This window comes from Somniosus microcephalus, unplaced genomic scaffold (assembly GCF_052327205.1).
Source record: "Somniosus microcephalus isolate GS21.2 unplaced genomic scaffold, FLI_Smic_1.0 unresolved_chr4, whole genome shotgun sequence".
NCBI lineage: Eukaryota > Metazoa > Chordata > Chondrichthyes > Squaliformes > Somniosidae > Somniosus > Somniosus microcephalus.
This window is the reverse complement of record NW_028225182.1, coordinates 42688971-42705370: the sequence shown is the minus strand read 5'-3', so window position 1 is coordinate 42705370 and position 16400 is coordinate 42688971. Positions and strand designations below refer to the sequence as shown.

General features: G+C 49.2%; 1 pseudogene; it reads right to left on the bottom strand.

The window, feature by feature from the left end:
• LOC147090640 (polyunsaturated fatty acid 5-lipoxygenase-like) overlaps nt 1–16400 on the bottom strand; it is a 157789-nt pseudogene that overhangs the window by 125779 nt on the left and 15610 nt on the right.

Below are 16400 nucleotides of genomic sequence, written 5' to 3'. Positions count from 1 at the left end.
GATTAGAAATCAGCAGGCTGCTGCCCATTCATTCACTGAAACTGCTCGCGCATGTGCAGGCGCTGGTCTGGAGACAGGAATCCCCCAGTCTTCCAAGCAGCAGATTCACGCAGGTGCTTTGGCCTGTTTAAAGGGACCAGCTTCCCAGCCCGCTTCTAGAGTGGTCCCCCCCATGATGTGGGACCCTGGGGGGGGGGGCAGGGATAGCAATTCCTCTTGCAGGGGGGCTGGTAACCAGTTTTAAACATGGGGGAGAAGGTTCCCAGCCAGCTAGGGCTGCGACCCTGGCTCAGGGTCCGCCAGCCAAAGTTTCCCCCACTGAGACGCCCCTCAGAAGGTCTCAGCGGGCCCGCGAGCCCGAGACAAGATGGTCACCCACTTTACAGTGGAGTAGGGCGGTCTCCCGAGCCAGGGAGAAGCCAGAGAACAGAGGTCCCCACTCAACAGCCATAAGCTGCGAGGGACCAGAGACAGGAGGCAGTCCAGCTTCGCTGCAGCCAGCAGCAATCTGCGACAGTGCCAGAGATTAGCCTGGCCGTCCGGAGACGGGCGGCATCTGTATTATAGCTATGTGTGTGTATATAGCGTGCTTTAAGGTGTAAATTTTAGTTTCATATAACTAGTCTTAAGTTTAAGTTTAAAGAGATTGGCCTAGAAATTCACTGGCCTTAGCGCCGCTTTTGAGGCGCTAGAGGGCCTAGCGCCGAAGTTATGGCCAGTTTAGAAATTGACAGGGGCCCTAAATCGGCGTTAGGCCGGTAGCGCTGCGCCGGCACCGATGACGTCATCGGTGTGCGCAGCGTCCCGGTTGCCATGGTAACCCGCCCGAACTCGGAAATTGAGTTGCGGCCGCCTAGCCCGTGGCAGCCGCAAGCAACGTTCTGGCAGAGGTGCCTTACAGAACTTTGCGCCGGCGCATTAAAGGCCCCGCGGCGGCCGGCCGCTTTCCCGCCGGCCGCCTGGCCGCAGCTCCCTCCCCGGACTTCCCCCCCACCCCCCCCGGAACAGAAGCAAGCCCGGCACTTGTCCGAGGTGCCGGGCTCATTTTTAAAAAGATTATCGCGGGCCGCGGCCGGGTGCAGGCAGCTCCTCCTTAACGGAAGGAGGAGGCCTGCACTTCCCGAGCCTGCCGCACCGCAGCGGGCGCCGCAGCGCCGGAATAGCGCCGCAATGCGGCGCGTGGCGCCAGTTTTGAGGCGCTGAGACCCCTCAGTAGCGCCGGCAGCCATTTGGGCACGGCGCTACTGAATTTTTGGCGCGCACAGGGGGACTTAGCGCCGGCACTAACTTCCGGCGCTAAAGCCCTCGCTGCGCCAAAACCGAATTTCTAGGCCATTAAGTTTACATGTGTGCCAAATGTTTGCATTTTGGTCCGAGGTCGAGGGACCCGACCATGTCTCCACCTAAGGCAGCAGGTCAGTGAGACCTGGCTGCATGTCCTTTTAAGTTCTGCAGGAGATTGGACCATGAAGCAGCCATGTTCGCCCAGCCCGAGCTGGACACCGAATGAAGATACGGATACGGAATGTTGGGGATCACCTCGCCACTGGACGAATCCAGAGGGAAACCCCGCAGCGATCTTCGGGAAAAACCGGACAGGGTCCGGAGGAACTTGCCTACTCCTCCTATGGGGAGGAGATGGCCCCAGCTGGGTGGGGCACGGCCCCCAACCCAGCACTGTCCTGACCGAAGTTCACTTGCGGGAGACCTCGCTGTTGAGGAGTCACGATGGGGAAGCGCGGGCACCTTGTGATAGGGACGCGTTCCCCGGGGGTGAGTGATGATGGCCCGGGAAAGATTGTATAGGGGAGGGGGATACCCAAGAGTCACGTGGGTGTGTTCGGGGAAGGGAGGAACTCACCCGGGGGCCCACGGGCAAAGAGGGTAAGTGTGGCTGGGAAGGATGAGTGGGTGGCCGGATCTGGGATCCAAGTTTGTGTGGGGCCAGGGAGTGCTGCCACACAGGCACCCATCATTTTCTGCAGCCAGTCGCGGGAAGACGGGAGGGGGAGGGACTGGGAGTCGTGATCCCATGCTCCCCGGTCTCGGTCTGTGCTAAGGTATATTTTAAACAGGAGGGGTACCCTGCCTCCACAAAAGGACAAGGGAACGGCTCGGGGCTGGCGGAGCAGGCTGGTCTGTAAATCCATTCTGCATGTTTTAAAGTTTAAGACAATCAACAGGGGGGTAGAAGGTACTTTTACTGCCCGGGTGGGAGGAGCAATACCCACTCGAATTTCGCGACCCATCATCGGCACGTGATGGTCAGGGTTTTATTTAAGCATGTTGTTTCAAATGTTTAATGTTTTTTTTGTATCTTGTGTTACAGCCCCAAGTTGAGCAGAGGCGTAGGATCCTCTCCGTGCTTGGGAACATTTTGTGACAACTCCAAGTTGAGCAGAGGCGTAGGACCCTCTCCGTGCTTGGGATCATTTTGATTACATTTTGTAATAAGTTATAATGTAAAAGGTGTTTGTAAATTTGGTTTACATTGTATAATTTTACAAGCGCGTAGGGGTATGAGACCACTTATTGAAAACTGAAGTATCTGTAAGATGCCTACCGTACCATGGTTTTTTTATCTTGAATTTAAGGGGAATAGATGGGACAGGCATCAGTGGCAGATAGCTATTAGGTAAATATAGGGGATGGTTGTTTGTGAGGGGTCAGAAATTATTGCTCATTTCTTCAAGAGCATACTACAAGCAAGCTGGAAGTATCCAAGGGCGGACTGTAAGAATTTGCAATAATTTACAGTTCTGAAGATTAATTTTTTTGATTAAAGAATCCCTGGGCGTTGTGCTTTTAAATTTCCAGGGATAAAAATGGCTGTCATACCACATGGCTGAAGACAAAGGGGCTTGGAAAGCAGCTTTCTGTGTCTGGAAGTAAGGTTCAATGGAGACAAAATGTTACCACAGGACAATGCTTTGTTTACAAAGTAATTGAATGCTATTAGCATTTGTTTGTATATCGAGTGGATACATCTAAACTGCAGAAGAGACTTTTGGATCTTGAATGGGAACCGTTTAAGAACGGAATGGGTTTAAATCACCTAGCATTCTGGACAATAGAGCAGTTGTATTTCCCTTTTGTTTCAGCCCAGGGAGCTCCGGAAGACACATTAACCCAGTCCAACCACTCTGAGTTAGCCAATCACAGCTTTCTCTTGTGTATTGGACCCTTTGGGTGGGAACTTTGCACACAGCCCTTGCAAGGCAGAATGGCAAGGGGCTCACCAGGTATATAAGATAGCTGCTGAGAAGCTATCTCTCTCTTTTTACTTCGCTGGACCACAGGTGAGCAGGGTGTTCTGACTCCTCGGCAAGGCAACGTAGCAGGAGTTAAGGGATGGTGATTTGAGGGTAATTGCTAAGGTTGTTTAAGTAACATTGGAGCCATTTTATCCCTCGTTTTCGCCGTCTGCAACCCCCTGTTATATAGTTTTGCTGTAATTACTGTGTTCGTGTGGTATAGTTTATTCTTTTGATTGTAGTTTATTTAGGTAATAAAACTTGATTTTTTTCTCATCCAAACCACTTGTCCATTTTAAAATCATTAATTATAAGTTCCTCCACTCAGAACTGAATGAGGGGTAGCGATTCGAAACCGCTGTTTGTAAATTGGTTTAGAGTGCAGCAGCAAAAGGCTGCTGACCAGGTGAATTACCGTAAACCAGGTAAAAGGTTGGAGTTGGTCAGAGCTCAGAGGCAAAGGCTGCTGGCCAGGTAAATTACCATAGACCAGTTAAAAGATGCCCCCCTTACAAATGTCTTCTTGTAATTTGTTGCAGTCCTCCTCAGTATTGGTTTCGCCCACAATTTGGTGTCGTTCGCAAATTTAGAAGTTGTGTTTTTGATTCCAAGGTCTAAATCGTTAATATAAATTGTAAACAGCAGTGGTCCCAGCACTGATCCTTGTGGAACGCCACTTCCCACCTTCTGCCACTGTGAATAGCTATCCTTTACCCTACTCTCTGGTTTCTGTCCTGAAGCCAGCCAGCAATCCATTCTGCTACTTGTCCCCTGAGTCCACATTCCCTGACCTTATTCATTAGTCTATTAGGTGGTACCTTATTGAAGGCCTTTTGTAAATCTAGATAAATTACATCTACTGCATTATCCTTATCTACTCTCTCTGTTACCTCATCAAAAAATTCAATTTGGTTGGTTAAGCAAGACTTTCCCTTTTGAAATCCATGCTGACTATTTATTATTATATTTTTTGTTTCTCGGATTCTATTATTTTTCCTAAGCTGGCTGGCCTATAGTTCCCTGGACATGTTCTATCTCCCTTCTTAAATATCGGCATTATGTTAACTATCGGCCAGTCCTCTGGTACAACATCTTATTCTAACAAATTATTAAATATGTGTAGTAATGCATCTGCTATTTCTTCCCTAGGTTCTTTTAAAATGCACAGATATAATCCATCTCGACCAGGGGTTTCATCCTCTTTGAGTTTCATTAGTTTATTTAGTACATCTCCTCATTTTATTTTAAATGCAGTTAACTTATTACTAATCTCATTGTCCGATGCCATCTCCACCTGTTCTTTCTCCCTGGTAAATACTGAAGCAAAGTAATTATTTAATATGTCTGCCATTGCTGCCTGTGGGATCCTTTCCATCCCTTCATGGCCCTATTCCCATCCAGACCTTCCTTTTTTTATTTATGTGCCTGTAAAATATTTTACTATTTTGTTTTATGTTCCTTAATAATTTAATTTCATAGTTCCTCTTTGCCTTCCTAATTGTTTTTTGACTTCTCTCCTAATCCCTTCATATTCTCCTTTATCATGCTCTCCCCTGCTATCCACGTACAGGAAACTTTTTTTTATCCGGCACGGACGGGATCGACGTGGTGCCGGTTCATCAAAAATTCCGGATAACCGAACGCTATAGTAAACGATACGGAGCTGAGAGCTCCGTATAAAGCAACAAACCCTGTTGCTTAGCAACAGCTTCAGAACAATGGGCACAAGTTGCAAGCATCTCTGTAGCTTAGCAACAGCTGCAGCCACACCCTTGCACAGCAACAAATGGAGTAAAAAAAGTAATAAAAGTTACCTGAACCTACTCCTGAATTTTGCCGGTTAACCGAGATTTCCAGTTATTTAGGTGCCGGTAAATCGAAAGTTTCCTCTACTTAACGCATGCCTCTTTCCTTACCCTCAATTTTTCCCTTATAGCTTGATTCATTCCATGGTGTCTCATTAGCGTTTAGCTTGTTCTTGTTTATTAATGGAATATATTGTTCTTGCACTCTCTTGAGCATCGTTTTAAATGTTTCCCACTGCTGTTCTACATCATTGTTTGCCAATACTGTTGTCCATTTTATTTTCCCAAGTTCTATTCTCAGCCCCACAAAATTAGTTTTTCCTCCAATCTATAACCCTGGTCTTTGTCATACTTATGTCCTTCTCAATTATTATCTTAAAACATATTGGCCTAGAAATTGAGTTGGCGCCGCGCCAGGGCTTTAGCGCCGGAAATTTAGCGCCGGCGCTAAGTCCCCCTGCGCGCGCCAAAAATTCAGTAGCGCCGCACCCAGACGGCTGCCGGCGCTACTGGTGGGTGTCAGCGCCTCGCAATGGGCGCTGACTGCCGCATTGCGGCGCTAATCCGCCGCTGCGGCACCCGATGCGGTGCGGCAGGCTGGGGAAGTGCAGGCCTCCTCCTTCCGTTAAGGAGGAGCTGCCTGCACCCGACCGCTGGCCGTTGATCTGTGGAGAAAAATGAGCCCGGCACCTCGGAGAAGTGCCGGGCTCGCGGCCCACACGCATCTGTGCCACGGGGGTTGTTGGAGGAGTCCGCGGAGGGAGGTGCGGGCAGGCGGCCGCCGGGAAAGCGGCCGGCCACCGCGCGACCTTAATGCGCCGGCGCTAAGACCCGTAGCAAACTTCTGAAAAATCGTTGGTTGCGGCTGCCACGGGCGAGGCGGCCGCAACTCAATTTCGGCGTTCGGGCGCGTTGCCACGGCAACCGGGACGCTGCGCACACCGATGACGTCATCGGTGCCGGCGCAGCGCAACCGACTAACGCCGATGGCAGCGCCCAAGTGAATTTCTCAATCGGCTGTACTTGCGGCGCTAGGCACTCTAGCGCCTCAAAATGGGCGCTAACCCCACTCAATTTCTAGGCCATTATATTATGGTCAATATTGCTAGATGGTTCATTCTGCTCTGGTTCATTCCCCATCACTAGATCCAATAGCGAATCCTCCCTTGTTGGGCTTTTTACATATTGGGTGAGAAAGGACTCCTGTACACATTGTAGGAACTCCATTCCCTTATCCCCTTTACCTACCTCTTTTGTCCAATTAATATCTGGGTAGTTGAAATCCTCCATGATTATTATTCTATGTGTTTTTACTCATTTCCCTAATTTATCTGCATATTTCTTCCTCCACCTCCCTTCCACTATTAGGTGGTCTGTAGACTACACCTATTAGTGTGATTGATCCTTTATTATCTTTTATATCTACCCATATGGATTCTATTTCTCTCTTGCTGATAGCTGCATCACTTCTTTCTACTGCCATTATCTTATCCCTAATTAGGAAGGCAAAGAGGAATTATGTTATCCCTAATAAGTACAGCTACTCCACTTCCCCTTTTCCCCTCTCTATCTTTTCTAAATATGTTATACCCTGCAATGTTTAATTCGCAGTCCTGATTTTTCTGTAGCCATGTCTCAGTAATCCCGATTATGTCTGGTTCCTCGCAACGCATGATTGCCTCCAGCTTCCCTGTTTTATTACGTGCAAACAGATTAATACATTTTTAATAGGATTTCCTCTCACTTTATGTTTAACCATCTTTTTAAACTCCTGTGAATCAGCTTGGGACGTTTTACTATGTTAAAGGCAAGTTGTTGGATTGATAATAAGGTACGAGGCCCATTTGTGCCCCACCTCATCTTCACCAGTGGCCCTCTGCAGACTTTCTGCTCCATGTCCCTCTGGGTGTCCATTCATACTTCACTAGACTGTGGGGATATTGATCCAGCTGGGATTCAGTGCTGTTCCATTGTCTTTCTGTTTGTCTCATCAAAAACAGGCAAGGGTCAGCAATGAGGAGCCAGCGCCATCCCAGCTTCCACAGGTCCAGTGAAAGAGCGCCACTAAAAGGAAGTGATTGGACCCAGTTTTTTGTCTCTTCCTACCTCTTTCTTGTAATCTGCGCTGCACCCCCTCCAAGGCCAGTATATCCTTCCTGAGGCGTGGGGCTCAGAACTGAATGCAGTTACTCCAGGTGGCGTCTGACCAAGGCTCTGTAGAGCTGTTATGTGGAATTGACTAGTGTCAGTCATGTGGGATTGACTAATAGTTTAGGGCACTAAGGGAATCAAGGGATATTGCGATAGTGCGGGAAAGTGGAGTTGAGGTAGATCATCGGCCATGATCTAATAGAATGGTGGAGCAGACTCGAGGGGCCGTATGATTTACTCCTGCTCCTATTTCTTATGTTCTTATAAACCCTGACAGTGCTTGATGCTGACTGACATGGGATTCAACTGAGGTTTGCTTTTCCAACACCAACATCTCTCACTGGATACAAACTTTTCCCAGGAACTGCAGGGAGCGAATCGAATTCCTACTTGCTCCTCGGCAGTGTCCCTGGATTGGCCATGCCTCAGTTTAACCTCTGACCCTCAAAGTCAAAGGTTAAATCATACATGTACCTTAATTTCCTGTTCCAGTGTGGCTTTCTCGAGAGATTTCTTGACCATGTCATGTGTCACAGGAAAATTCTCCGGGATTTTCTCGCATTTCTGTATCAGCATTGGGTTAAAGTTGTTCAAGAACTGGTATCCGAAAAACCTGTCCTCCTTCCAGTGGTCCTTGGCAAAAACTGTGGGAGAAAAAGACGGGAGAAGTCACCATTCCAGAAGTACCTGGATCCCATTAACAATAACTGAAAGCCAACCCGGTGTAACATAATAGAGCGCGGCCAATTCCTGTTCACTGGCAGGAAACTCGACAACTAAGTGTTAGCAGTCAACCTCTTTCCTCCTCTGGCTCGCAACAACACATTCCGAGTAAGCACGCGACACTTCATGGTGTAGTATGCGGAGCAGACTTTACTGACACCTAGGATGAGGGATAAACCCAACAACAACAACTTATATTTATACGGCACCTTTAATGTAATAAAACATCCCAAGGTGTTTCACAGGAGTGTTACCAAAAAAAGAAATTGACACCGAGCCACATAAGGAGATGTTAGGACAAGTGACCAAAAGCTTGGTCAAAGAGGTAGGTTTTAAGGGGAGTCTTAAAGGAGGAAAGAGAAGTGGAGAGGCTGAGAAATTTAGGGAGGGAATTTCAGCGCTTAGGGCCCAGGCAGCTGAAGGCATGACCACCAATGGAGGAGCATTTAAAATCAGGGATTATCAAAAGGCCAGAATAGGCAGAGCGAAGAGATCTAGGGGGATTATTGGGCTGGAGGAGATAACAGAGATAAGGGGGGGCAAGACTATGTAAGGATTTGAAAACAAGGATAAGAACTTTAAAATCGAGGCATTACTTAACTGGAAGCCAATGTAGGTCAGCAAGCACAGGGGTGATGAGTGAACAGGACTTGGCGCGAGTCAGGACATGGGTGGCAGAGTTTTGGGTGTCCTCAAATTTATGGAGGATAGAACTAGGGAGAACTAGCGGGGACTACTGGAATAGCCAAGTCTAGAGGTGATAAATGCATGGATGAGGGTTTCAGCAGCAGATAAGTTGAAATAATGGCGGGGACGGGTGATATTACGAAGATGGAAATGGGCGGTCTTAGGGGATGATTTTCTGAATGGGAAGCTTTTGGAGGCGGGACTCCCACTTGTCGGGTTTCAGTCCCGCCTCCATCAGCTTCTGGCCAACCAGCGGGATTTTCCCCTGATTGACCTTGTTAAGCCCGCCCGGCGGGCTCAGCAGACCAATTAGGGCGAAGCCAGTCGCTGAGCACATCAACGTCTGACGTGTCATCTGTCAAGAATTTTTGAAAGAAGGAATGTCATCGTTTGACAGCTCTGTGAAGCTCTCAAACACTGACAATCTGTGTACAGGAAACTTTGTGCTATCTGGCACCCACGGGACCGAGCTGCTGCCGTTGCCTCAAAATTGCCGTACTCTCCAGAGTTAATGTTGAGAGATACGGAGATTCTTATCTCCGTATTTGACAACAAACACTGTTGCTTAGCAACAGCTTCTAAACACTCGGGTGTGGCCTGCAAGCTCTGTAGCTGAAGCTGTTGCTATAGCTACAGACCTTGCACAGCTTGACTGTTCAAACAAAGCAAAAAAAACAAACAAAAAGAATAAAAGACGGCTGCTCATTTTTGCCGGTGGCTCCAGATTGCCGGATAGCTCACCTCCGGATAGCACAAAGTTTCCTGTAGTTTGATGAGTACTTGTGCTCAGGACTCATCAAACCTTTCTACTTTGCAGAAATCAGCTGGCTGTTGGATCGGAGGATCCAACAGCCAGTCTGTGATCTCTACAATGGAGATGTCGGGGACTCTGGCTCCACAGCGGCTGAAGGCTGTAGGAAGAAACAAAGGTAAATTAACATTTTCTAACACTTTACACTCGCCTAAACATGCTTACCACTCCACACTTGCACCCATCACTCACCTCTACATCGCACTTTCAAACCCCTCCCACCCCCGCAGACCTCCTACTTGCCTCTTACACCCCGGTGGGGTTCCTTCAGGTCGGGAAGCCCGCACTTCGGGACATAAAATGGGGATAATCCTATTTTCTGCCTGTTAACTACCTGTTAACAGGCTTTAATCCCTTCCCACCTCCAAGGAGACGGGACCCGGGGCAGGACGGCTTCTCACCTCCTGGCAAGAGGGTACGGAAGCGGGTTGGGGGCGGGTTTGCTGGCAGTCCTGACTCCACACCTGCCTCCTTGGGGCTGAGAAAATCGCCCCCTTAATGATAGAATGGATCAGAGAGTGGCTTTCGGCTTCAAGTTCTATCTTTCAAGCCCTCTGAATTATTATGGAAAATCATGCTCATGTATACACCATATTTTGTCTACATCAAAGGTACATGTCATAGATAAGGCCTCATGATGTATCTATTCCCAAATCCTTTGAAACAGTCTATTCACGTAAACAATTGTAGTGGTTTACTCCAGAGCTACTTCCTTAAACAAGACTTCTTGACCTAACTGTTCTTAACCTCTTTGAAGGACAGGCTTTATTAACTGTTATCTTTCTATACCACAGTTAATGGATCCCTCTACCTATGTTTATTACCCTAGCCCCTAAAGTTACATTTTAATCACTCATGGCTGACATCATTACTGCCATGTATTTCTTTGCACAGGCACTTTGCTTATCAGAAGACAAGTATCTCTCGACACTTCAAAGCCATCCTGTTTATCTTGGAGCATCTGCTGCTCCGGATACAATGAAGTTCGGCCATTTCCCCTATGCTCTCCAAGATGCCCAACATACAACTCTCCGGGCTGTCCAACACTAAGGACCATCACAGAGGGTAACCACCTCCGAAGACTGCACCAATGCAACTCTGAGGTTGGTGTCAGATCACTGGGTTTCAGTATTCCGTCAAATAGAGGGCAAGAAATCCATAAACCCCTCGCCTTTCCTCCTCACTAAGGAACTGTTTGGGGCTTTACCGCCCCATGTTAGGCCTACATCAAATCACATACAACTTTCAGCAGAGAAACAGGCCATTCGGCCCAACTGGTCTATGCTGGTGATTATGCTCCACACGAACCTCCTCCCACCCCTCTTCATCTCACCCCAACAAAATATCCTTCTATTCCTCTCTCCCTTGTGTACCATTCACAAGATGCACTGCAGCAACTCGCCAAGGCTTCTTCGACAGCACCTCCAAAACCTGTGATCTCCGCCACCTAGAAGGACAAGGGCAGCAGGCGCATGGGGACACCACTCCACGTGGTAGAGAGTTCCACATTCTCACCACTCTCTGCGTAAAGACGTATCTCCTGAATTCCTTACTGGATTTATTAGTGACTATCTTATATTTATGGCCCAAAGCTTTAGACTCACCCATTAGTGGGAACATCTTCTTCATGATTACCCGATCCCAGAATCGTACAGCACAGGAGGCCATTTGGCCCATCGTGTCAGTGCTGGTTCTTTGAAAGAGCTCTCCAATTAGTCCCCCCCCCCTGCTCATTCCCCAGAGCCCTGCCAATTTCTCCTTTTCAAGTATTTATCCAATTCCCTTTTTGATAAGTTACTCTTGAATCTGCTTCCACCACCCTTTCAGGCAGCGCGTTCCAGATCACAACTCGCTGCGTTAAAAAAAATTCTCATCTCCCCTCTGGTTCCTTTTGCAAATGATCTTAAATCTGTGTCCTCTGCTTAATGACCCTCCTGCCAGTGGAAACAGTTTCTCCCTATCTACTCTATCAAAGCCCCATATTATTTTGAACACCTCTATTAAACCTCCCCTTAACCTTCCGTTCTCTACGCAGAGCAGTACCAGCTTCTCCAGTCCCTCCACATAACAGAAGTCCGACGGCTGCGGGAGATTCGTGATAGCCTGCATTCCCTAACCGAGGCTGTCAGGCATGGCCAGCAGTCGGTTTCCGCACAACCTCCAGCATCTAATCCTCGACAAGACAAGGATCCAGACCTTCCAGCTCCCGAACGATACGACAGTCACCCGGGCAAGTGTAGCGGCTTCCTCATACAGTGTTCCCTGACATTCGAGCTCCAGCCTTCCAGATTCCCCTCCGATTGCTCTAGGGTCGCCTACATCATCTCCCTGCTCACCGGGAGAGCCCTCGCTTAGGCCACGGCCATGTGGGAGCGACAAATCCCTGCCTGCTCCAACTGTCGGATGTTCACCGAGGAGATGAGGCGAGTCTTCGACCATTCAGTTAGTGGGCGAGAGGCGGCCAATAGACTGCTCCATCTCCATCAGGGGAATCATAGTATATCGGACTACGCCATAGAATTCCGTACTCTCGCCACAGCATTTTGAATCAACTGGGTGTAATGAATCTCCTGGGCATATTGAATCTCCTGGGCATATTGAATCTCCTGGGCATATTGAATCTCCTGGGCATATTGAATCACCTGGGCATAATGAATCACCTGGGTGTAATGAATCACCTGGGCATAATGAATCACCTGGGCATATTGAATCACCTGGGCATATTGAATCACCTGGGCATATTGAATCACCTGGGCATATTGAATCTCCTGGACATATTGAATCTCCTGGGCATATTGAATCACCTGGTCATAATGAATCACCTGGGCATAATGAATCACCTGGGCATATTGAATCACCTGGGCATATTGAATCACCTGGGTGTAATGAGGTCCATTCAAGATACTCCGGAAGATAAATCCAGTTATCTACCATCTCCTGCTGCCTCGATCCATGAGGATCCATCCTTCCTTCCATGCCTCCTGTCTCAAACCTGTGCGGACCAGTCCCCTATCTCCAGCCACCAGACCACCTCCAGCCCCTCGACTATTAGGGGGCCATCCCGCCTACACTGTCCGCCGTCTCCTTCGCTCCCGCCGGGTCTGCGGGGATCTCCAGTGTTTGGTGGACTGGGAGGATTACGGCCCCGAGGAGCGCTCCTGGGTTCCGGCTCGGGACATCCTGGATCCTGGGCTTATCCGGCAGTTCCACCGGCGCCAGCCAGAGGTTACTGTGGGTACGTCAGGTGCCGTCCCTAGGCGGGGGGGGGGTACTGTCAGGGTCCCAGCTACACGTTCCTCTGCTGGCCGCCAGAGGGCGGTTTAGGAGGCCTCAGTACACTGCTGCCATGTCTCTGTACCTCTCTCCTCACCTGTGTCTCATTGGAGTAATTGTTTCATCAGAGTAATCAGGCCTGTTATTTAAGCTGACTATTTCCGGCCCCAGGCACTCAGTCTTGAGTTCTCATGCCTGCAAGTCGCAGGTTAGTTTCTAGTCCTTGCCCTGCGTTTTGTCTACTCGCTTTTGTTTCTTTTGAATTGTTACTTTGGTCTTTTGTTTTAAGAATTCTATGTACGTCCTGTATTTGAAGAGCCTTCTACTAAAGCATCTTTTGAGTTTTACTCCATCTCAGGTTTCTGGCTGTCTGTCTGCATTTGGGTCCACTACCACACCCGTAACAGGGACGTCCTGAGACTGTGAAAGGTGCTATACAAATGCTATATGAGTTCCTTCTTGCTTTTGTCCTTTCTAGTTGGTCTCTCCAGTGTGATTAATATCGTATTGTTGAATTTGTAATGGTGCTGTATCAGATTATGAACCCAATCACCCCTTTCCTAATTGTTGCCCGCTCACCATTACCTGCAATGGGACTGTCGACATTCCTGAAGATCTTATCAAAGTCCTCTGGGGTGGTCCAGCGTTCTTCGAAGATGTGCAGAAACTGCTTCAGTTGCAGGGCTGCAATACTAAAGAAATAAACACACAATGGTGCAGCGTTATACAAAGGCTGTGGCCTCTGTCACTGTCTGGAGGCTGAGTAACTCCTCTGACTATTAACGCTGACTCCTAGTTTGGAATTTGGCTCTGTTGCCAGAAATAAACACTCAGGAAATATGTCCAGGCTTTAGAAAGGGTTCAGAGCAGGTTCACCAGGATGTTACAAGGAATGAGGGAATTTAGTTATGTGGAGAGACTAGAGAAGCTGGGATTGTTCTTCTTGTTATGAGGAGAGGTTGGAAAAGTTAGGACTGTTCTCCTTGGAGCAGAGAAGGTTAAGAGGTGACCTTATAGAGGTTTTCAAGATGATGAGAGGTTTGAATAGAGTAGAGAGAGAAAAACTATTCCCTTTGGCGACTGGGTCAATAACCAGAGGTCACAGGTTCAAAACCATTGGCAAAAGATCTAGAAGGGAGTGGAGGAGAAATGTTTTCACTCAGAGAGTTGTCGGGATCTGGAATGCTCCACCAGAAAAGGCGCTGGAAGCTGATCCCATCAATAATTTTAAGGGGGAGTTGGACAGGTACTTGAGGCAGCACGGTGGCATAGTGGTTAGCACTGTTGCCTCACAACGCCAGGGACCCGGGTTCGAATCCAGCCTCGGGTGACTGTCTGTGTGGAGTTTGCACATTCTCCCCGTGTTTGCATGGGTTTCCTCCGGGTGCTCCGGTTTCCTCCCACAGTCCAAAGATGTGCGGGTTAGGTTGATTGGCTATGATAAAATTGACCCTTAGTGTTAGGGGGATTAAATGCGTGGGGTTACGGGGATAGGGTGGGATATGTGTTGGTGTAGGGGTTACGGGGATCGGGTGGGATATGTGTCAGTGCAGGCTCGAAGGGCCGAAATGGCCTCTATCTGCACTGTGAGGTTTCTGTGATTCTGTGATTTCTGTGATCAGGAACTTACAGGGTTAGGGACAAAAAGCGGGGGGTGTGGGACTCAGCATCACTGCTCTTTCAAAGAGGCAGCACAGGCACGATGGGCCGAATGGCCTCCTTCTGTGCTGTAAGTTTCTATGATTCTATGATAAACCATCTTTTCTGATAGGACCTTCTGATAACAAGGGAAATTAGGGATAGCATAAGATCCAAGGAGAGGACATATAATTTGGCCAGAAAAAGCAGCAAACCTGAGGATTGGGAGCAGTTTAAGATTCAGCAAAGGAGGACAAAGGGATTAATTAAGAGGGGGAAAATAGATTGAGAGTAAGCTTGCAGGGAACATAAAAACTGAGGCCCCGATTTTCGGCTTCTGTGGGAAATGGTCGGATTTCCCTGAATGTGGGGTTTCTGACACACATAAAAAAGTGTCAGCCAGCCCCATGCAATTTTCCCTCAATTGGCCAGTTAATTCCCAGCATGTGGGAAGCCTTGCTAATTGTCTAAATCGAGTCAGAAATCCCCACAGTATGATGTCATCATTCGTGGTGCTGTCAAGGTCCATGGCAAGCACTGCATCCTCTGAAGGCTTCCAAATGAACCATACAGGATGGCAGAGGAGCCTGCAGCAGCTGTGGCCAGTGCCAGACCCCGAGCTGCCTTCAAATTCGACGAGGCTTCACTGCAGGCATTATTGGATGGGGTTAGGGCCCACAGGGAGGTCCTCTTCCCTAGGTCAGGGAGGAAGAGGCCTCCCACTGAGACCAATGCTGCATGGATGCAGGTGTCAGCAGATGCCAACTCGCTGGGAGTCACCAGAGGAACCTTGGCATTACATCTGTAACTCCTTCCTTTACTCCCCCACAGTACCATCCAGAGCCCCCCGTCCTCACTGTGGAGGAGGAAGAGGCTGTGCAGCCAGACTCCTCAGAGGAAGCTCCAACCTCTGAGGGTGCAGCGTCACCCAGCACCAGCGCAGACACTCACACCTTGGGGGGACCTTTGGGACATAGAGTAGTGTTTCACAGCTGACAAGTGAGCCTCAGCAGAATCTGGAGACAGGGACAGCAGTGGAGAGTCCTCGTCGGAGGGCGCAGGGCTCTGCCAGCTCAGCTCAGCTGCGCTGCATCTCGACCCTCTGCCTCTGGGTCCATCCGCAAGAGAAGAGGTGATGGATCTCCATGCACAGATGCAGGAGTCTCTGGCAGGTTTTGTCTCCAGGGTCGCTGCGAGTGTGGAGCGAATGGAGGAGTCCATAGCGACCATGAGCAGAGCCTTTGTGGAGTCATTGGTGCATGAAGGCAGCACCATGGAAAGGTTGGCAACCTCCATGGAGGAGATAACTCGCCAGCATACGGAAAACATGGTGAGTGCTCATAAGAGAATGACATCTCTTGAGGAGCGTTGGCCATCTGTTGAACAGAGAAACCAGATCTTCATGGAAGTCCTTCTGAGTAGAACTGCCAGTGCAGAAACGGGTCCCACTGGCCCCCTAAAGCGCAGCAAGGTGCTCTCAAGCCACTTCCAAGCGCTGGCCCCTTCTGGCTTATGCAGCTTCAGGTGAGTGAGCAGCAGCCTGGTGCTCTTGGTAATCATCCTGCTGTTCCTGGTTCTGCTGCTGCCACCTCTGCTGTTGGAGATCCTCTAATGCCAGGAAGGGAAGGTGCCAAAGGCCTCCCATGCTTCTAGCAGATGCCTCGGTTGAGGAGGTCCTGAGTTAGGGTGGTGAGAGGGGCTTCCCAGGAGCTCACACTGAAGAAGTGTGCGAGGCTCCAACTTTCTGCAGCTGCTCCTAAGGCTTCAAATAGTTCCCCCAAGCCTTGATCAACAAGGTCCTGCAGCCTACAAATGCTGCCTCTTTAAATATCTTCAGCCCTCAGCGACCTGCTGCTGCAAGCAAGCAAGCCAGCTGTTTTCACGCCAGCTCTCATCGGCGGGGTTCCCCGCAGGCGGGTTTCAGGTGGGGAAAGCCCCAAAGTCGCAACGGCACGGGAAAATCGTCCTTAACAAGGTGATCATTGGTGATTAGTGCGCCGACGAGCAGTCCCGCCAGCGGCGGGCGGGACTGAAGCGGGGCGCGTGGAAACGGCGTTC